General features: G+C 43.5%; 1 protein-coding gene across 7 annotated transcripts in view; it reads left to right on the forward strand.

The window, feature by feature from the left end:
* The window catches only part of Elmo1 (engulfment and cell motility 1), a 510,606-nt gene that overhangs the window by 338,343 nt on the left and 149,204 nt on the right, over window positions 1-23,059 (forward strand). The gene's annotated exons all lie outside the window — the stretch shown is intronic.

A 23,059-nucleotide genomic window follows, 5' to 3' on the forward strand; every position in this document is an offset into this window, starting at 1 on the left:
ATGAGAGCTACATACACAAGAGAAAAGTCCAGAATGTTTTAATCAGAGATGCTGGAGCCAACAGAGGGCTAAGCATGATGTAGGTGAGCTGGAGGCTTCGGGATAGCTGTTTCCCAGGGACTTGTGCCAGATGCTTGTCCTGTTTGCCTTCCAATGTAGCTGTGCACACTAGTTCTTTGGTAGGAAAGCACAGAGCCATGGCACACAGCTAAGGAATGTGTATTAGGTCATAGGGATAAGAGGAGGCCAGAGCAGATAGCTCCATTCTAATCTTATTTAGGATGGTGGGCTGTATAGTCAGGGCAAGTGGGCCACTATGACCGAGTCTAACATGTGTGTGTTAGGGGGTGGTGGCTACAACAGAGCCATCGACTCTAACCTGGCTCTGGTGGTCAGAGCATGTATGTCTACCCAAACCTGGTTCAGAATGTGGGTAGAGGCGGGTGGTTGCCGGATCATGTGGATCTAGTCTTGTTTAGGATATGGGGTGTACTAGTCAAAGCATGTGGGGCCATTCTAACCTGGTATGGGGTGTGGGGGATAGCTGCCATGGGCAGAGGAGTCCTTCTAAACCACTAGGTGCTTAAGCTGTGGTCTTTGGAGAAAAATGTACTCTCAATTGTACTTTACAGGTCTGTCATTCAAATATCTGGAAAAAAAAAAAAAAAAACCTTACTTGTTTAAAATGTCTGTGGATCTTTTATTTGGTGTCAATCTTTCTAGGGACCTCTAGAGACCTGCTCACCCTAACCCGACCTTCAGCCAGCCATTACTCCTTCTTCTTGTGCACCCTAATCATGTATTTAGACAAAACAACAATCCCCCAGAGTGCAGTTTTGATTGGTGAGAGGTCTGGCCAGTAAGAGAGTCTGTGTTTTCGACCAGGCCTTCTGTCTTCATCACCAGTACGCCTGTGTTGTTCCATAGCATGATGTGGAGCGCTGCCTGGTAATTCCCTGGCTGCAGCTAGCAACAATCTACCTGCTTCCTTAGGGGTGAATGGACAGAATTGGCTGGGGCCCAGGCAGGGGGCAGCTAATCAGTTTATTGGACCCAAGTAAGGAAATGGAAACATAACTATCAATGTGGAATAAGCTTTTAAGGTCATTGAAAATAACTGGAAATCCTGTGTGACCCTCCTGTGTGGTACATAGGAACTTCTGGCATCAGATACATTTCTTTGAAATCTGCATTTCACTGCAGATTTGTTGTTGTTGTTGTTGTTGTTGTTAAAATATTAAAAGACATGTTCTACCCTCTATAGTGGAAAGCTGCCATGTCAAGTGTTGTGAGTTTAACTCATGAATATAGAAAGCTTCCATAAATTAATAATCAGTCCTCACTCTATTATTTTATTAGGAGCACATGGGCTGTTCTGCCCTGGCCAACTGGCATTCATTGGCAGTGGTACCTTCACGTTTCCCCATTTCATCATGGCCTTTCTTGTTCCTAGTCTTCTGTGATGTCAAGAAACTCTGCCTGCAAGGTTAACTTTGTTCCTTTTGTTTTCTCATCCACATAAAAGTTATTGAAAAACTGTTTTGATTACCTCCTGCTATGGTGTGAGACCTTGGTGATATCACCAGTGGGTTACCAGACTTATGGCATAAGCTTCATCTGACTTCAAAGTTTTGTGTCTTGTTTTTAAAAGGAAATTCAATAGCTAATACATATATATATTTGTGTCTCCCATGTATGGACACTCTCTTGATTTTCTGTCATTCTTAGATTTGAGCTCAAATTATAACTGCCCTGGCATTTGTTAGCTATCAGACCTCTCTAGAGGAACTGCTGATATGTAAGGTTTTAAAAATAGATTCTTCATTCATACAATATATCTGGACCAGTTTTTCCTTCCTCCACTCCTCCCAGCTGCCCCCTCCCCTCCCCTCTACCCCCGATCCACTCTTCCTCCATGTAGTCTTCAGGAAAGAACAGGCCAACCAAAGACAACAACCAAACATGACGAAACAGTACAGTACAATAAGGAGAAAACCCTCACACCAAAACTGGACAAGGCAACCCAACTGAAGGAGAAGAGTTCCAAGATCAGGCAAATGGGTCAGACACACTCGCTCCCACGGTCAGGAGTCTCACAAAACAAACAAACAAACAAACAAAAAACACCAAGCTAAAAGCCACAACTTGCATGCAGAGGACGTGGTGCAGACCCACTCAGGCCCCATGCTTGCTGCTTCCGTCTTTGTGAGCCATTATGTGCCCTGCTTGGTTGATGCAATGGTCTGTATTCTCCTGGTGTCTTTCATCCCCTCTGGCCTCCTACAGTCTTTGCACTTCCTCTTCTGTGGGATTCTCAGCTCTCTGAGGGGAGGGGCTGGATTAAAACATCCAATTTAGACTCTCTCTCTCTCTCTCTCTCTCTCTGCATAATTTTCATTATGGGTCTCTGCACCCGCTCCCATCTGCTGACAGGAAATCTCTCTCATGGCACCCGGATAAGACACCAATCCATGAGAATTGCAGAATATCATTAGGAATCATTCCTTTCTTTTTTCTTTTTCCAGTCCTGTTTTCTTCTATCCTAGGTCTCTGGGCTATCCAGTCTCCTGTTCTTAGCCATCCAAGCATGGACTCCCTCTACTGGAGTGAGCCTCAGATTAAATCAGACATTGGTTGGCCACTCCTAGGCTCATGCCACTCTCACCATTGCTCCAACACATCTTGCAGGTAGGACAGATTGTAGGTCAGTGGTTTTATAGCTAGGTGACCAGGCTCTATGCAGGCCTCAGATCGACCTGTGCACATTCAAAAAGCTGTGTGGATGTTGTCCTTGGTGATGGAACCTGGCTGTCAGTTTGCAGAGAACAACCGTCTGTCTTAGCATCAGCCTTGGTTGCTTGTGGATCGCCATGAGACCCTCTCAGCCAACAACTCAGATATATAATTTTCTTAAAGTTGGCATGATGAAACTCAATAGACTCAGTATCTTATATTTATCATTTCAGGATGCCAAACGCCAGGCAGCTGGGAGCAGGACTTGAGGAGGGCTGGATTTCTTCTGTCAAGCCTTCCTCCTGGGTTTACGCGCTGTCTTCTTCCCGAGGCTTCCCAATGCCTCCCCCTTTGTACCAGGGCCCTGATCTCCTTTTCCTATTAGAACACCAATCACATTAGATTAGAGTGTCCTTTTTTTTTTCTCAAGCATCTCTTTACATATTCCATCTCCTGAAATAGTTCTTTCTGAAGTACTGGAGGAGGAGAAGCGGCTAGTAATCCGGAATCTATGCCTTTCAGGAGCCATAACTCTGTCATGTTGTTACGCATTTTGCCTCTCCACTCTTAACTGTGTGAGGTGTTGGGAAATTAAGTGCCTCCTACTCCAAACTACACCTATTTTGAGTCAGATCAGAGTTATGACTGGGGCCCTCTGATGCTCAAGGCAATTGTCCTACACATCACTGCTCTCACCTGAAATCTAACTCAGACTTACACCTGGACCATTGTGCCTTCCCTTTACTGCCCAATGTGTTTGTTCAGCACCACTGAATACACTATGCACCAGTCCCTTCCTGCCCTGGGTGCCGAGCAGTCATTCACTATCTGTCCCTTGTGTGTCCTCTTCTCAATTTCCTCAATATTATGGTTCCCGGTGCTGAATCCTGGGCAAGATTTGCCCTCTGATTCCTCTCTAGGCCTCATTTCTTTCTCCATGTATCCATAGGCCCTTGTACCCTTGCTTCTCAAGAATAGACATTTCAGCCTTGAGTGGCTAATGCTGACTTGCAGTCCTGTGCCTGTGAGGTTTTCTTTCATGATGTGTGTTTCAGGCGCTGGCCTCCGCTTCCTTTCCACCCAGCATCCCTGAAAGGAAAGCATTGCTTTCATGAAGCTCTCCACCTCCTGAAAAATTCAGAGTGCTGCGAGCATGCTCTGTGTGTGCAGTGTGCCTGTAGAGGAGTAGGTGGCAAGTATTTTTACCCTCTTTTATTAAAGCAGAGGCAGAGTACACTGCACAACAGTCCCCTGGAAGGCTGAGCAGCTTGCACTTAGCCAGCCTCTGCTCTGCATGTTTTATCCACTGTCATCAGCTCCCTGTCGACAAACAGAACAGACCGCGGACAGAAGTGCATCCTTTGCAAAGAATATATATATATATATACATATATATATATATATGCATTCAGTTAAAAAGCTTCTGGGTAACAGTGACTTTAGAACTGTGGGGTTCAAATGTCAGTGGAATGTGAGGTGAGCTTGACTTGGAAATGGCTCTGAAAGAGCAACACACTCAGAGCTATGAATTAGACAGATTAGGGGCCACCTGTCTTTCGATGCAATTGAAATACCAGGTCTGTAGAAACAAGGCTTCCCTCCCCTGCCTCTGAATCCTTTATCTGTTCTTCTTTTGTGGTACAGTTGTTCCTGTTACCCTTGGTTTTGCATTGTGCAATATTGTTTCCCCATGAGCAGCAATGCTCCAAAAATATTAAATAGAAAATTACAGGTGCTGGGGAGATGGCTCAGTTGGTAAAATGCATGTCGGTGCAACCTCGAACACTTGAATTCAGATCCCTAGCACCCACGTGAAAGAGGTAAATGAGAGTGTATACATTTGTAACTCTAATGTGGGGGTGGGGATTACTGAACCAGCCAGATCCCCGGAGCTTGCATCTTTGCCAGCCTAGCCAATCATGTGCGCTCAGTAAGAGTCAGTAAGCTATCTTGCCTCAAAAGAACAAGGTAGGAAACAGTAAAGAAAAGCAATCTGTCTTAATGTCTTGCATCCACGCACATGTGCATACACATGTCTGAGCGCTCACACACACAAACATGCACACACGCCATACACACATACCATACACACGCAGCATTTACATACACTACACAAATATATGCCCCACAGAAATAGACATTGAAAGGTTTTTAAGTCACGCCCTGTCAATAGTAACAGTGATCATTTGCAGCATCCCAGTGCTTCCTCCCTAGGATCCTCCCTTTGCTCAGTGTATCCTTACAGTGTATGCTGTCCTCATGTTAGTCATGGAGTGGCTGTTTCAGTTGTCATATTGACTCATAGTGTCACAGTGCTTGTGCTCAGAATAACCTTTACTTTCCTTCAGAATGGCCCAAGTCACTAAACCTGACAATTGGGATGCTTCCTTTAAGTGAAAAAAAAAAAATAATGTCCTTGACTTTATCACATACATGTGCCAAAAGAAAACATGCACTGTCTGCATGGTTTGATAGCATCCGTGTTCTCAAGTTCCTGCCAGAAACGTGCCCCTCACTAATGAGGGGGTACTTTGTTACTTTGTTGTTATTCATCTACATAGAGGTGGTGCCATTTTCACCTCTGTGGCTAAGTACCCCAAAATGTTTTCAGGAGTAGAAAGAAAGGAGTTGATCTCCAGCATTTTAACTGTCATCTTGTTGGGAGATCCTGAGTCCCTTGAGAGGCATGCAGAAGATTGCTCTCTTTGCCCTCTCTGCTGGCTCACTGCTGGACTGTATTGAAGACTTGGATCCAACCAGCCACTTTCTCAGCAGCTTCTCCCAGAGCAGCAGGTGTCAGCCTGCATGGCGAGTGCTGAGTTTGCCTTTACCTCCTGCAAACTTTCCCCCTTGGATGGACACAGCAGAGTGTCCACAGCCAGGAACTGACCTACCAAGGCCACGGTGAGCAGCATTGCATGGCTCAGTCTTCCAAATGCCTCTGCTGCTTCAATAAAAGATGCTTTAAATAGAGCTGCCTGTTAAAAATAAGTACTGTCAGGTCTCAAGCTGCCCCTGTGTTTCCCTTTCCGTTGCTCCCTTGGATGTTTTTTCATGATGCCAGTAACGTCTAAAAAACATGGATAATAGAGAGGAAAAAGGAGCACGCTCCTTTTGTCATAAGCATGAACCAAGAGTCATCCGTTCTGACTCACCTGGAACATACAAAGGAAGCCAATCAGCAGGGAGCAGTCTAATGGGATGTTTCCAGTGACTCATGCAGGCCTGCAATAGGAGCCCGAAGCAAACCAAACAAGTATATTTTTGAATATGGGAGGGAACATTTCCTAGGACAATATGGTGGTGAGGCCCACACACTTGCTGGCTTATTTTAAGCCAGGCCCTAAAATGTGTGGGCATGGTCTCCAAAGAGCCTTCTCTGGTGCTGCTTGCATTTTGTTTTTCTATGTTTAAAGGGGGCGTTTAACGATTAACCAGCACTAGAAGGAAGGCGATACTCCAGGGCAACACGTCCACATCAGCAGATGAAGAACTTCTAATGTAGGGATTCCGCTGACTTTGCTCCTCTGACTCTGCACTGGACATGCCAGATTATTAATAACCCGAGCCCCAAGATGCTTAGACATTCTACAGAGGTACATGGGAAGGAAAAGCAAGCAGACTGTGAAACTTGGAAAACATGGGTGATGGAAACACTTAGGAAGATCAGCCTATGGTGATGAATTAAACAGACCCACAGGAGGTGGACGTGCATGCACCAGCTCTGGGGAGAGCCGCACTCGCTGCTGCTGAGGAAGGCAGCAAAGTGAAGACAGTTAGTTAAGGCAGAGGGAAAGGCCATTGTGAAATAGAGAAGCCACGTAAACACTTTTATAGGTGGGCTCATTCTATGATGTTCAAAATACCCCCAAATTGCTTGTTTCTATCCCCCTGGCATTCTCATTCTAGAAGTTTTAGTCTTGGAAGACTGTATTCTACCTCCCCTCTTAGACGATCTTTCCTCTTCCATCCTAGCATCCTAACCTCCATGAGTATTCCAAATGAAGCACTCACGTTTGATGCTTCAAAGTAATGTCCATATGAACAAAAGCATGCAGTGTTTTGTCTTCCAGATCTGAGTTGCCCCACTCAGGAGGATTGTTGCCAGTTGCATGAATTTATCTGTAAATTTCCTAAATCCAGTGGAGGAGCATCTGGATTAGGATTGGCGGCATGTTTGAGGGCATAGTCTTGATTGTGTTAGTCGAAGTGGGGAGGCTTATCCTCTGTGAATGGCGTCGTTGAAGGAGAAGGGGGTCTTGTACTATATAAGACTAGAGAGTGTGAGCAGAACACTAACATTTGTCAATGAACTCACTGCTCTGTGCTCATCACTAGGGATGTACTTTGACTACCTGATTTGAGTGCCTGCCACCTTCCCTTCCCTGCCTGGACTGTAAACTGGAATTGTGAGCTGACTAAATCTGTTCTTCCCTCTCTTTTAAAGAAGGGAAAAGAAAATGGAGAAAGAAAGAGGACAACAAAAACTGGCCCTGAAGTTGGCTCACTAAGGGGTTGGCAGGGTCCACTTTGAGAAGAATAATAAGTTAAGAGCTTATTGAAGGATTTTAGACAAGGGGAATATGTTGGTGTAGTTAGGTTATAATGTGCTCCTCACTAGGGGTCAATGTGCCTCATTGGTCCATTTTGGGCAAACAGGTACCCAACAATTTCTTAAGCTGTTAGGTTTTGCTCTCTGAGGCTTTCGGAGCTGTCCAATAATTGTGATGGGTACACATGGCCTCCACGTCAGTTAAACACACTAGCTATCCTGTAAGAAACTTGGTGTCTTACCAGGTGACTTGTGGTGCATCCCAGCTGACAGTAACTGTGACAGGTCAATTGATTATGTGCGTAAGAGAATGCTAATAACGGTGATGTGATCTCTTTGGAGCTGGTGTAGTATTTATGGCTGGGGTCTCAATGGTGAGGTGACTAAGCCAGGGGCATCAAGTGTTAGAGTTCAGGCTTGGGTACATAGTAAGACCTTGTTTGTTGTGGGGGTGATTTTTCTTTTAATGGTGAAGTTTCTATACAGTAAAAGTGTTTAACTTTTAAGGCATTCGATACCATCCCCAGAATCCACAGTGTGGAGGGAGAGAACCAACTTCTTCAAGTTATTTTCTGACCTCAGGTCTCACTCTATAACACACACACACACACACATGCAGAGAGAGAGAGAGAGAGAGAGAGAGAGAGAACAATGAATGACACAAAATGCATTTGTCAGAGAACAGTTTTAAAATCTGTTATAAAACTGAGTGACTTAAGACATAAAGTAAAACTCTCTGCAAGGCATGGGAATGAGTGTGTCTTTGAACATAACGTTTGCTCATGTATAAGAAAGCTCTGGTAAGTTTCAACTATACCTTCCAAATGAGGTTAAGCCATCTCATTTTTAGTCTCTTCCTTAGTTACTTTTTTTCACTAAGATGTGTTATTATCTAAAAGAGCTTTGTCCTGGTAAGGGCTTAAACAGAAAGAGGAGTGACATCAAGACTCTGGAAGCCGGAGTGGCCCTTACGGAACTTAGGTTAGGGCCACTTCTGCTGGAGGCAAAGCCTGTGATGGGATCGTGCATTCCCTAGAAGACTTAGAGATAGTAATAACACCACAGGAGTTTACTCTTGTGAGTTAGCAAGAAGTGGGGGAAGGGGAGACGGCAGTGGGCTGGAGAGATGGCTCAGCAGGTAAGAGCACTGTCTTCTCTTCCAGAGGTACTGAGTTCAATTCCCAGCAACCTCATGGTGGCTCACAACCCTCTATAATGGGATCCGATGCCCTCTTTTGACATACAGATGTACACGAGGACAGAGCACTCATATAAATAAACAAAATTTTAAAAAAGAAGGTGGGCAATAACTAAGTTTTAAAAAATCTTTTCCCATCAATTTAAGGCTAACTTTCTCACATGTAAGGCATAATTCACAGGTACACCTGTGTTTGTGGTCCAGCAACAAGCAAGCCATGTTTTGTTTGTTGGAGGAGGTGACATACAGATGCATGGGATGAAAGGCACTCTCTCTCCAGCAGGAAATTAACCTAATCTCACCACTGCTTTTTATAATGCAAGTAATTTTTATCAGCTGCAAACCATACTCTCTTCTATGATGTCTTTGTGTTCAAAACACTTCATTGCAATCGGGGATCGCACCTGGATAGTCCATGGTCTCCTCAACAAAGCTGACAGCATATCACCAAAACCCTAGTATTGATTTCTGTAAAGCAGTGGGATCTTTTGTTTAAAAAAAAAATCAGAGAATAAATAGAATTGTTTTCAGTGAGTTGGTGTAATATAATTTGTCTAGTTTTATCTTTAATTGTTACACAATACTTGTACATATCCATGTGGTGTGGTGTAACACTTCAGTACATGCATGCAATGTATAAAATGTTCAATGTAGGGTAAATGGCTATCAGCCTGGCCACTTATTGATGAGATATTCTAATACCCAAGAAAGATGGGACAATTGTAGATATATAGGATTAGTCAAAATAAAAGAGGCTGTGCTTTATTATGCTGAGTCTGGGCAAAACCACATCATTTATTGAGCAACTGGCTAGGAGCAGTGGCAATGCTGGGCCCAAGAGCCCTGAGTCCACTGTGCATGGATCAGTTTGGTTAAAAGCATCTGCAGGCCAATTGCTTTCTAGAATTACTTTGGCTCTGCCTCTTTGGCTTTGTGACCCAGGCAAGGTACACAGCTTCCTGTGTCTCCATGACTCAAGAACTTAGTCTGAGACCAAGCATGATGGCATATGCTTTTAATCCCAGCACTTGGTGGAGTGTGTCACAGAGGCAGTGGGATTGCTATGAGCTTGAGGCCACCCTGATCTACACAAAGAGAGGCAAGACAGCCAGAGATACTTAGTGAGACCATGTCTCTATCAATCAAAACAAGCAAACAAAAAGGATTTAAGCTGTCCCATGGGGGTCCTGGGAGAATTAAATAAACTGTAAAGTTCCAAAAACAGAGGCTGGTATATATGAGAGACTACATGATTATGTAATGAAAATACAATGGTTGGATTAGGTTGATTTTGTTAATCTTTCAGTGTATTAACCTTGTATTAAGAGGGGCACATTTTGTGTCATCACTATTAGGCAAATGAAGAAATTAATGTCTCTGAAATTGAGATTGTAGGAAGTTAATTTTTTCTAATCATTAGCATAGTAAGATTAGAAAACATCAGGCTGTGCTGCCACATCTAAGCACTGAGTATTCCAAACCCATCTGAAATGAAGAGGTTAATCTTCAGAAAATTGGTCAATCAGAGAATTTTTGTTTAGTCTTGGATTTTTGAGACAGGGTCACACTGTGTAGCCAAGGCTAGCTTGGAATTCGCTATATAGTCTAGTCTAGTGTGGACCTCATGACAAGTACTCCTACCTCGGTCACTGTATCCACCTGGTTTAATAATTATTTCTTTGGTTGTTATTAAGACACTTCAGATAAGCATCCTAAGAAATCTTAGCTTTTTCCTCATGGTGGGAACTCTCTTTCTCGCTGGTGTCAGGACCCTGATCTTTAGTTTTTTCCCATGTGGGAGCTCTCTTTCTCACTAGTGTCAGGACCCTACCTTTTTCCCATGGTGAGAACTCTCTTTCTCACTGGTGTCAGAACCCTGATCCCAAGATAATGTGAAGCTGCAGCTCCTCTTATTGCTGGTGAGCGAGCCGGGTGAGCATCTGGCGTTTGTTTCTGTTCTAAAGCTCCCTGACCAAAATCAAAAAATGGGGCAAGAAAGAGTTTATTTAAGCCTTACAATCCCAAGTCATAGTCCATCATTAAGGGAAATCAAGGCAGAAACTTGAAGACAGGCCTGCTTGCTGTTCCCACCACACTCATTACCTCAGACCTGTGAACTCATTTCAGAGCCATTACGTGCAGCAGGAGCCGTGGAGGAAGATACCTTATGTTCAGCTAACTTGCTGATACAGTTCAGTGCCACCTGCCTAGGGATGGTGCCACCCACAGTGGGCTCTTCTACACCAGTTAACAATCAAGACATCTCCTACAGACATGTCCATGGGCCATTCTGCCCCCGGAAATTTCTCCTTTGAGAGTTTCTCAAATGATTGACATTGTATCAAATTTACAACTAAAACTAACCAAGACAACTTCTCCTTGCCTTGGACAGTAAGACTGACACCAGAAGCCCCCCCCCGCCCACGGAGTTGTTATGAAGATGAATGAAAATCTGTGTAAGATAACAAATTCCTGGCACTTGTCTTTCCAGACAGCTTTACTACTTGGCCATATCTAATGTCCCAAGTATCGTGGAATTAAGATTATGTCCTTTTCAAACATTTCAGCCAACTGTTACTGTGTCCCTCTGTTTGCCTGCCCTCCTCCCAGGCTTTCTCACATGATCCTTGGCCACAGAGCGTGGTCCTTATGTGCTTCTGTTTAAGGTACTGAGCACAACTGTTTGAGGTAAAAATGTTAGGGATTTAGGCTGTTGCTTATTTACTGATATGAATCTCTATCCTCCCAAATCCCACAAAGGCAAAGCATGCTTGTCAGCAGATTACTCCCTTAAACTCACCTGTGCTTCCCTTAATCCTACCCCCCAAGATTAAGGTGCTGTTAACACTGTTAAGCAAGCCTTGAGGCTGTAAGCGAGGCTAAGAAGAACCTGCAATGAGCAGGAAACTCCATGCTCCTGTGCAGAGCTGAGAACGGCCAATGCAGAATCCCCTGATGCCGACTGACCTGCAGAAAAGGGAGGAGGCATCTCTGTATTTCAGGAACATAATCAGATTTTTTCTGTTGAAATTGTATAGTAAGTTTGCTTACATTATAATATCCTTTATTTTTTGAGAGGATCGCTACAGTCTTCATAGTATTCCTTATAATAATCTTCATCATTCTCTTTCTTGAGGGGGTCTTTACAGTATTTATAATATTTTTGCCTTTTTTTTTTTGAGGGGAGCTCTACAGTGTTTATTTTTTTTTATTTTATTATTTATTTATTTATTTATTTATTTATTTATTTTGGTTTTTCGAGACAGGGTCTCTCTGTGTAGCCTTGACAGTCCTGGACTCACTTTGTAGAGCAGGATGGCCTCGAACTCACAGCAATCCGTCTGCCTCTGCCTCCCAAGTGCTGGGATTAAAGGCGTGCGCCCCCATGCCTGGCCTCTACAGTGTTTATAATAGTCTCCACTGTCCTTTTCTCAGAATCAAGTTTGCAAGATTGCTACAGAATTTATACTTTTTTTTTTTTTTTACAATATTCTTTGCTTTGTTTTATGCTGGATCCCTACAGTGTTTAGAAGGCCAGATTAGAACAAACTGGACAGGAAGCCTGAGATACAGCGATAGGACAAAGTATGTCAGGCAGACCCCAGCAACTGTGAGCTACATTATTACAATAAAAACAATTCACTGCTCTAAGGAATGAACATAAACTACACCAAGAGTTGTCAAAGTGCTGCCCAATCGTACTTATGACCTGCTGTCTTCTAAGAGAACATCTAAGGTTGATTGCAGAAAGTTGAGGTGGGTAGCCATACACTGGATCATTTTTGAAGGATGGACTATTTTGAGGCATCGGGTAAAGGTATATGTGATGTGGCACCTTCATAAGGAAGTCCCCTTCTGTCTGCGGCCCCACTGCAGGAGGGCCCCAGTGGAGTTGACTGCACAAAATCTGGGGGATATGCTTTGTGTCCTGTAGAGTAATGGGTGGCATAGAAAGACCACAGAGAAGAAAAGTGTGAGGTGTAAAGTACCATGCTCCTGAAAGGCTGAGAAAGAGGGAGCCGTGAAGAGACCAGACACGACTAAATCATAATCCCGTTCCTCATGAGCTCATTGCTCAGAGGGACTCTGGCAGGTACCGAAGACAGAAATCTATGGAATTGTAGCGGGTGAAGTGCCTATAGCCATGGGCTTCTCTGGAAAATGGAACTAACTTAGTGGGCTTCACACAGAGGAAAACCAGGAGCTGAGCATGGGGGGGTGGGGTAGGCGGCTGCCTGATAAAAAAATATCTATTGTGATGACTCTTAAGAGTTTGCTCGGTGGTCAGAAAAATGCTGCACATGGCAGTATGAGGAGAGTCGTAGTTGGCTGCCTCACTGAGGTCTTTGTATTTCAATTAGTGACACCTGTAGGTGGTCACTGATAGGTCACTTCAGGGGAGGCATTGGCTGGGCAATGGTAAGTAAGCACATGTGATATGAGCAAGCCTTGACCCATTGGTCCTTTAATTCGCAGGTATCCTACACAGACCTGCTTATTTTTAACCTGTTTTTGCCCGCTCCTCATTCATACCATCAGCTTCAGGTCAGAGGCCATCTCAGTCTCAGGATGGCCCTGCAGAGTGATGCAGTCAGTGAGATACACCTGCAGATTGGTCAACCTCACCCGTTATAACCCCAAGCGCCCAGCTGGCCTGGTGAGAAAGGGCACTGTTGATAGCCATGCTAAGTTTGATCCATGAGTCTCTGTTTTTATATATAGTTTATGTGTGTTACTGCACACCGCGTGGGTGGATGGGAGTTGCAGCTGGTTGTGAGCCACAACATGGGCGTGGGTCCTCTGCAAGAGCAGCAAGTGCTCAAGCGCTGAGCCATCTCACCAGTCTTTCCAGCCTTAACGTGCCATCTCTCGTGTTAAATTTCTTCAAATAATGTTTAAAAAGAGGGTACTGAAGGTACTTGTGACATGTGCTACTCACACTGGCTACCTTGGACTGCTTCCTACCCTACAAGAGCATTCTCCTTAATCTCTTACTATTCTTTAGGTCCTTCAAGAAAAACAAATCAGCAAACACACACACACACACACACACACACGCACACACACACACACACACACACACACACACACACACACGTAATGGATATTATATATAATATTAATCACAGAAAAATGAATATTATACATAATATTCATTGAAAACTCTTCTGTATTCATGAATATACAAATATTCATGAAGCTTATTATGAGGAATTAACTGGCAGAGTCCTTGGAGGCCCAGAAGTCCCAGTATGTAGCATGTGGGAACAGGGAGCCCGATAGAACTGATGATACTATTTGGTTTACACTGAGGGCCTGAGAAGTCGGGAATTGAGGAAGCTGAGCTGACATGTCCTAGATCAAGCAGTTAGGTGGAAATAAAAAAAAAAAAGGACCAGATTCCTCCTGCTTCTAACATTTTGTCCTATTGGGCCTGGATGGGAGCCCACCCACACTGGATAGGGCGATCTGCAGTATAGTAATTCTAACGGGGATGTCCTGTATTTCGCAGGCTGAGTGCACGGCAGTCTGATGGGTATTGCAGGGCCACAGGATTGATTCTGCTTTCCAGCAAATGCTTTCCCTGTGGCCCCCTTTCCATCCTTGAGCCAAGAATATGAATGTGCAGTCTCGTCCCTGAAGGTGGCTCCAGAAATGATGATTTCCACACACACACACCCTCACCACACACACACACACACACACACACACACACACACACACACACCTCCAACAGATAAGGTCCCAGGGGTGAAAAATCTGTTTCCAACTTTTCTTGATCTGAGTTAGAGGACAAAGGAAAGGAACAAGCTCATATCAGCAGGATCATTTTATAATTATAAGCAAACCCCCAGGGGTCACTTCACTCCTGTTATCAGAAATCTTTATTTACTAGAATTTCCCTATGTTTGCTCTTGGCTAACTAGCTCACAAGATGACCTTGACAACACTCCTGTATGACTTCACAAAAGAACCAGGGCTAAGTCATGGGAAGCTGGCTATGTAAGACTTTATCACAATTTAAACCAAAGGTATTTTGGTAAAAAAAAAAAAAAAAAAAAAAAAAAAAAAATAAGTGTGTGTGTGTGTGTGTGTGTGTGTATGCCATACTTATATCCTGTGCAGTATATGGCTAGCATGTACAGAGCACTTAATACATGACAAATGTCCCTCATTTCTCCTCCCCACTCCTTTTATGTCCTAAATCCAGTGAGTGGATATACAGTTTTCTTTTTGGAGACCCAGGATTTTTTGCATCTCTTATTTTTCCATCCATATGCTAGTAGTATCTTTACATAATTACTCTGTACTGTAGTTTTGTAAGTCTTTGTATTTGATGGCATTGGGTCTTCTGAATTTGCCATTTGACCTATATATATTAATTGATTTATTAAAGCTAATATCAACTAATACTGTTGTAATGTTTATATCTGAAAATGTATGAATCATTTTACATTCATGTCTAATCCTAACAACTCAGTGAGATCAGAAGTATTGTGTTTTAATTTTAATAAGGACTAGGTCCAGTACAACCATAGAGCACTCAAGGTCATGCTGCTGCTTAGTGGAAACACCAGGATGGGCACCCATAGCAACCTTCTTCAGTCTCTCTGGTCTGTAACTACAGTCTGCATGCCTGGCCACCGCCTCCGTCGATTTTTGGTGACATGGGTGTCTTGCTGTGTTGTGTATCTTGATTTTCATCATTAACACTGGTTTGGTATTTTTTCCCTCTTTCTCCAGATCCTGGAGAAAGGCCTACAAGGAAAGTGAGCAGTGTGAAACATTGGATTTGCTTCCGTGTCTGTCTATCCATTATTGATTTTTAGGCTGGTAGACGATAAAAAGGACTACCTACAGTTCTATTAAATGACTTCAGGAGCCTCGAATGCTGAAAAAGTTTAGAGCCTCTAATTCTGTCTCTGAGATAGCAGGGGTGGAGGAGTAGCTTCTATATGGGCTGAACTTATGGATATGAGGGAGCTGCAAGTTCTTTGCCATGGCCTGCCTCACCTCTCCTCCCTACAAAAGGTTCTGAACTTTAAGCATCTTCCCACACAGTGCTGTTCTGCAAACTCAAACAGCTAAGGAATACCAGGTCTAAAAATAGAAAACCCAATGTCTTCTGGGGGACAGCTAGACGGTTTCTTGCAAAGATCTACATCTATGCATTTGCATCTTAGAATTCATAGATGTGTAATATGGAGTTGCGTAGAGGCACAGCTAGTCCTCAGGTGAGTTTGTGTCCCATGGATGAGTGCTGGCATTTTATCATTTCGCTGGCAGTTGTCGTGAGTTAAATTCTTGTGAGTGTACATGATTCATCACCTCTTCCTTGTAATGCATAATTTTACAGCAAACTCCCGTATGTCTTAGCCCTACTTATTAGTCTTTCAAAGAGCACATTTTCAAAGATCATTGCTAGTCAAATGGCTCACAGTGTCATGGTAGAAATAGTATAATTTGCCCACTGCTTCCCGAGCTCGTGCCTCACAGTTATCACGGACAAGTTCAAAGACTCTTTGCATAACTCGGGCCATAGAAAGCTTTTTAGCGTCTTAAAAATTACAAGTGAGGGAGAAAATTACCATGAAAGAGCAAAATTGGTCTCTACTTGCCTGTGTCATCTTGTTACCTCATCTTCAGTCAGCTACTTTTTTTTAATGTAATGGTCTACATAAGCTGGTGTGAAAGGTATAAAAACAACCAGCAATTTTCTTAAGAAGAGTAAAGACGAGCACAGGAAACATTAAGCCAACCCAGTAAATGCCACTTTGATGCCTTAACACCCTGAGTAAAATGTACAGGCGGAAGGTGCGGTCATCCTGTCTCGAAAGGGAGAGATAGGAGCCGCGAAGTTCAGTGCAGACACAGTCTCCGAGTTCTATAACTTCTGATGAGCATTAGAGAGCAAAAATATGAAAAGATTCACAACCTTACATGGATGTGTGGTGGGGGAGGGGGAGTATGTGAGGACGGGGGTGGAAAGATGAGATTTTCGACTTATTAATCTGTCACCCTATCTCCTGGTATTGGTAAGTGGCAGGTTATAAGGTCTCAGGTCATTTTTAGAACCAGTTCTTCCTGCTCATAGTGTGTTTGCTGCAGTGCATTGGCCATTCTTTTTTTTAGAACCTCATGACAATATGGACCTCACATCATATTATCCAATAGAAAATAAGAACACGTCCCTTTGGCAGGTGCTGCTGCTTTAGGTGACTTTTGTGGCCTATGGGTTCTTGTACTGGAGGCTAAGACCCCAGTGTAACTGTATTAAGTGAAGAGACAGAGGCTGGCTAGTCACTGGGGCGTTGCTGTGCTTAGGCTTATTGCTGGTTCTTAGAGTAAGCTCTCTCATATGAATAGGTTGTTAGAAAAGCAGAGTTATCTTTTTATCCTAGGAGGTAATCTTTCCTTCTTAAAACAGTCCCACAATTTTTTTTTTCTGTTTTCATGCAGCCAAACGGCCTTAGCAAAATAAAAAAGCCAAAGGCAGGTGCTGGCACAATGTGTTTGGACCCTCAAACCTGTGAGTGGTATCGACATCTTCTCTATAGAAAGCCTCCAGCCTCCAGCATTTTCTTCCAGCACTAGCAAATGGGGTGATAGCACTGCTACACAAGTGAGCCTTGTTCTTACTTTATTCCCAGATCTTACATGTGTAGATTATAGTTACTAATAAATGAATTACATATTGGCAAATTCACATTCCAACCTAACCCTGAAAATAGCTTTAGATTGCAAACTTAAAAGACCAGTGAGTCAATTCTCTTGTATAAAATAGAATCTCACTGGGTTAAAAATAGTGTGCTTATGAACAATTTGGCTTTTTAAATGTCTTACTATTTTTGTCTCATTGAATGCTTCTCTCCAGATTTCATTTATAAAGTCATTGCCTGCTACTTCAGTGTTTTTCTTTAATAAGCCTTGCTGGTTTTTTAAAGAAAATAATAAACTCACCCTCCCTGTAATTGTTTTTTGTTTGTTTGTTTTAATCTCTGAGTTAAAGGCTGTTATTGAGACCCAGTGCTTCCTCGTGGTCACCCATAAACTCTCATATTTAAATATGTGGCCTTTGACATGTATACCATAATACTTTTGACCAAAACTACACTGAGTGTCCTCTTGTGCTTACCAACCCCACCCCCACCCCAGCGACTTGATGCAATTCTTTTTAGTGTCGCAGATGAGAAGAGCATGGCATAGATGATGGAAAGACTTTCCTGTGTAACCCAGGTGCTAGAGCTAGGATTTGAACCTCAGTACTTTAACTTAAAGCATCTGTTATCCTGGAGTCTTGAGTGAACCACTTTGCCTTTCTGATAGCTCTTGCTTCACGTGTATTTGGACTATTCAGATTCTGTGATAACCAATCTCCTTGGCGATGGGACACCCCGGGGGAAACAGAGACCTAGCTGAAGGACTGCCCCCATCAAGATTGGCCTACAGACACGCCTTTGCAGATGGACCCTGGTTATATAAGAAAGGTGTCTAAGCAGGAATAAGCGAGAGAGGAAGCCAGTAAGCTTTGTTCTGGGGTTTCTGTTTCAACCTCCTGCCATGGAGTCTCTGGATGATGGGCTGTCTCTCATAAAATGAAATAAACCCTTTTCTCCCCTAAACTGTTTTTGGTCATGGTATTTATCTACAGCGACAGAAGGCAAACTAGGGCAGACCCTGAATGTCTACATTTTGAAACTTTCAGAGAAAAAAAAACTCTACTAGTAAATAATCTGACTTTTTTTTTTCTTTTAATATAAGGAGATCCTTAAAGAGTGACATGTCCACAGAAGCCCTTTAATTGTATCTTGTGCATCGTGGGATGGACTGGTTTGTTGTCTACCTACTCCTAGGTGAAAGGGAAAAGCCTTGAAGAACTGCAGGATGAACTGTGCATGATAGTGCACACTTGTGTTCCTAGGAAGCTGAGTTAAGAAGAACACGAGTGGAAAGCCGTCCTGAGGAACAGTGAGGGACCCCACCTCAAACAAAGCAGAGTAAAACAAAACAGGAGGGTAGGGTGACAGCAAAGCTGTCCTTTCACGGAGAGTCTGAAAATACTGACTCCAGAGACCGAACATGGGTCTCTGGCCCTTCACCACACTTAACTCCCTTAGGCTTCTGTGTGTGCAGTGCAGATGGTAGGGTTAGGGGTATCTTCAGGCGGGAAAGTCTGAGTTAAGAGCTCACAGCCCAATGATTTCTCTTCATGTGAAATTCACCATTGAGATCACACAGGTTTCAGCACAATCAATAAGAGTTATTGGCTCCATCCCCTGTGTATCTACTGGGGCCCAGTGCTACTCCCCAGAGTCTTCTCTAACATTGTTGGAGTCTTACAATGCAGCTATGGAGTGCACTGGTGGCTGGAATAGTAAAGAGTATGCACTGAGCTCTTCACCATGTACTTTGTAGAAAGGATCTAATTTAACACTTTCGAACATCATATGATTACATTTCACAGTTGATGTAACAGGCTCCAGGGTCTTTATCATCTAAGGTTATACAGTACGTGAAGAAATGTCAAATTTAATGTTTACATGCAAACATGTTTCACCGTAACCCTTGTACTTACTGCCTCCTTCCTCATCTTATAAGCCCCCCCATAATTTTAAGCACATGTTTTCTTAGGTTACTATCCATGTGCCTCCTGTCCCTTAACCTTTCATATCAATAATTATGTGTCTAAGCATAGTGTAAAAAAAAAAAATCCAAAAACAGTGATTTAAGTACAGAATTCCAGAGAACAAGCTTGGGTTCTTATGGTGTCTCCACAGTGGCACACAGAGCTCTTTGTAACTATTGAGGATACAGCCTTCGTTTTTAAGCAAATAAAATGGTTGTAGGAACACAGTCATCATCCTACATTCCAGACACAAAAGAGTTAAATCAGGAAAGCAGGAACAAAGGAGGGTAAGCTAATCAAGCCTTCTGATTCCCCTTCCTTCCTGGAAACTCTACTAAGAAACTTCTACTTTTCTGTTACTGGCTATGATTTGTTCATGTGACTTCTCTCAGTTAAGAGAGGCTGAAGGTATAACTGCCTTCATTATTATCAAGATCCAAAGTTGGGTTTCTGCTTACATGGACATGAAGTTGTGAGTTTCTTGAAATACATCATTTGTGTGGAAAGGGGGAGACTTCGTTAGTGACTAACTACCTGGGAGTAAGTTGATATGTGGTAGATGCCAAGTGTATCTTTCTGCAACAAAAACTTGGAACTAGGTTGATTTTCTTGGTACTTAGGAGAGCTCAGGAGAGCTGTCAAGAGGTACCTTTGCCTGGCCTCAGGAAAGAGAGGAAAATCTTCTTGGGCCATGGGCAAAAGCAGAGAAATCATAGCTCTGAAGTGTGCTTTAAACACTTAGAGTTGACCCCCTTGCAAGAGTTTACTTTGTAAGTGTGTGATGAATAAAGAAGTCTTTGCGTTAGAAGTGTGTTTGGGAGGTTCAGCAAAGGCAGTTAACAAACACACACAGGTGAGGAAGTAGAACACAATAGGGCAGCAGTGATGGCCTTTGGAGTCATGCTTACCCAGGTTTTAATCCTGGAGTTACAATTTGTGATCCATGTCTGAATGAGAATGCCCCCCCACCACCACCACCCCTCCCCGCCTCCCCCCCCGCCAAATCTCATATATTTGAATGCTTGGTCCTCAGTTGACAGAAATATTTGGGAAGGATTAAGAGGTGTGGCCTTTCTGGAGGAGGTGTGGCCTTTCTGGAGGGGTTGGGCTACTAATTTCAAAAGCCGAAGCCATTCCCAGTTAGCCTTTTCTTTTTCTTTTTTCTTTTCTTTTTTTTTTTTTTAAGATTTATTTATTTATTTATTTATTTATTTATTTATTTATTTATTTATACAGTGTTCTGCATGCATGTTAGCTTGCACGCCAGTAGAGGGGCACCAGATCTCAGTATAGGTAGTTGTGAGCCACCATGTGGTTGCCCGGAATTGAACTCAGGACCTTTGGAAGAGCCCACTGAGCCATCTCTCCAGTTTAGCCTTTTCTAACTCCAATTTGCTGATCAGGGTGCAAGCTCTCAGCCTCTGCTCCAAGGCCATGTCTGCCTGCATGCTCCTGTGCTCCTGTCGCCATTGTGCTCACAGACTTACTCTTTGAACCATCAGCCCCCATTCAACTCGTCTCTAATTTACTTTGGTTATGGCGCTTTGTCATGGCAATAGAAAAATAACTGAGACATCGTGCAATTTGAAAAGTCATCTCATCTTTCTGAATCTGCTATTTCCTATTTTTCAAAAAGGAAACAATGGGAATGGGGGGGGGGGAAGAAACTAATACACCTCTCATGTGATTGCCAATAAGTGATTATAACTTAGACAAAGCCACCGTCCAGTGCATGGCCCACAGTGGTGGGACTGCTGGCTTTAGTGCTATGATCACAAGGCCATGTGTTCTCACCCAGCAGGCACGAACTGTGCACTTACTTGGAGCCCCTTAGCACTGCAGACCATGATCTGGGTTCTTGCTGAAGGAGGAGTACAGGAGGTCCAGAAAAGTGCGAGGCGAAATTAGTTTTCGAAGCAGCAGCCACCAGGAAAGTCCCTGTGCTCTTAATGTCAGTGAAGGCTGGAAGCGTACTGCTGGCTCAGCTAAATTGGAGGTTTCAAATGCTTACTTAGGGCCACCTAGAAACAGCTCATGATGGAAGGTTTCATTCCTACAACTTTTGCTCTCCCCATATATAAAATGAAGATACCCATCACGCCCACCTCCCTGGCTTCTTATGAAGATACTTCCTGTCGAGCCTGTGCATCCAACAAATACGGCCAATTATTATGAGCTTGCTTCCCTTTCTCTACACCCAATCAAAAACGGGACTCATGGGTTTTGGAGCCATCTCAGCTCCAGGAATGCTATAAAAATTTAACTAGGGCATAAAGTACACATATAATCACACTAGCTCCAAAAATGATACTGTGATAATGTGATTAATAATGAGTTCTTGGACAGTAATAGCATCTTAAGTTGCTTCTGTAGACTTGTAAATGTCATGGGCTCCAGTGCTTGTGGAGGTGAGACTGAGGGCTCATTGGCCAGGGCGGCGGGCTGAGCAGCTCACCTGCACTGGTGTTGCACACTCCCTAAATAGCTTTGTGTCTTGGGTCAAAGCTTCACATTTGCTGGAGTCCCTCTGGGGTGGAGTGGCTTTACTTGTGTCCTCTTGCTTTTCTTTGCTGATGTGTGGCCAAGCTTGACCAGGAAACAGAGGACATTCCTTGGAACAGAGCGCTGCTACTGGCAGCTGAGACTCCTTGCCATGACCAGCACCTCTCTCCATGTTTGCGTTACCTTTTCTCTCTTCCAGGGCAGGTTTTCTATGAATTGTGCCACGTGATCCTCTCTGAAGCCTAGAGTGAAGGCAGACTGAATTTCATTTCTTCATTTTAGTTAAAACGCAGCCTAAGAAATGCAAAGTGTCATTCCCTTGCTTGGCATGAGCTGGACATGAATCCACATCTGGGCTTCTAGGTCTTTTCTGCCTGACTGCGCGGCAGGTAGCCTGCGTACTTGTGCTGTCTGGGAGATGGTGGCATTTATGTATCTTCATATCAAGTTGTCCTTTCAGAAAGGGTGAGCTGTACAAATGCACACCCGTTTGCCACTGCTTTAGATGGCTGGAGGTCCAGAATCACTGTACTTGCAAGGCCTGTGGATGGATGGAGTTGGCATATAACAACTGTGCCGGGGCAGAACACACTCATTCTACCAGTGCTGGGATTCACTAGCTGGTTCCCAACACTACGGTTCACAACCAGCTGGTTTCATACCAGAAATGAAGTGGATATTCATATGCATGGCAAGCAGCATGGCTCTCTGCAGGAGCTCTCTGCTGCAAGCTCCACTCCTGACCCTCCCATCACTCCCCTCCTGTATTTCCAAAGCCTGAAATTGTACCACCTCAGGCCTAGAAGAGTACTCAAGCTTTGAAGAGATTCCAATACAATAGAAGCATTCACCTTCACTGTGTATAGGCGCACTCATTATAGTTGGTTCCTCCTCCTCCTCCTCCTCCTCCTCCTCCTCCTTCTCCTCCTCCTCCTCCTCCTCCTCCTCATCCTTCTTCTTCTTTCTTCTTCTTCTTCTTCTTCTTCTTCTTCTTCTTCTTCTTCTTCTTCTTCTTCTTCTTCTTTTTTCTTTTCTTCTTCTTTCTTCTTCTTCTTCTTCTTCTTCTCTTCTTCTTCTTCTTCTTCTTCTTCTTCTTTCTTCTTCTCTCTCTGTCTCTCTGTCTGTCTGTCTGCCCCTCTCTCTCTCTCTCTCTCTCTCTCTCTCTCTCTCTCTCTCTCTCTCTCTCTCTCTCTGTGTGTGTGTGTGTGTGTGTGTGTGTAAACCTTGGATTTTCTTTCTGTGAGGCTGGTCACAATGCTGAATTTCCTCTACAACTTTTCTCCATGACACAGTTAATAAGAGATTATTCAGTGATCAAACAAGTTGTCACATTTATAAAAGGACTATATTCTGTATTTGGGGCTTGAAACGGCTCGAGAGTTAGGAGTGCTTATTGTTCTTGATGAGGACCCAGGTTCTGTTCTGAGCATCCACAGCTGCCTGTAAC

Source organism: Acomys russatus, chromosome 3, assembly GCF_903995435.1.
Source record: "Acomys russatus chromosome 3, mAcoRus1.1, whole genome shotgun sequence".
Taxonomy (NCBI): Eukaryota; Metazoa; Chordata; class Mammalia; order Rodentia; family Muridae; genus Acomys; species Acomys russatus.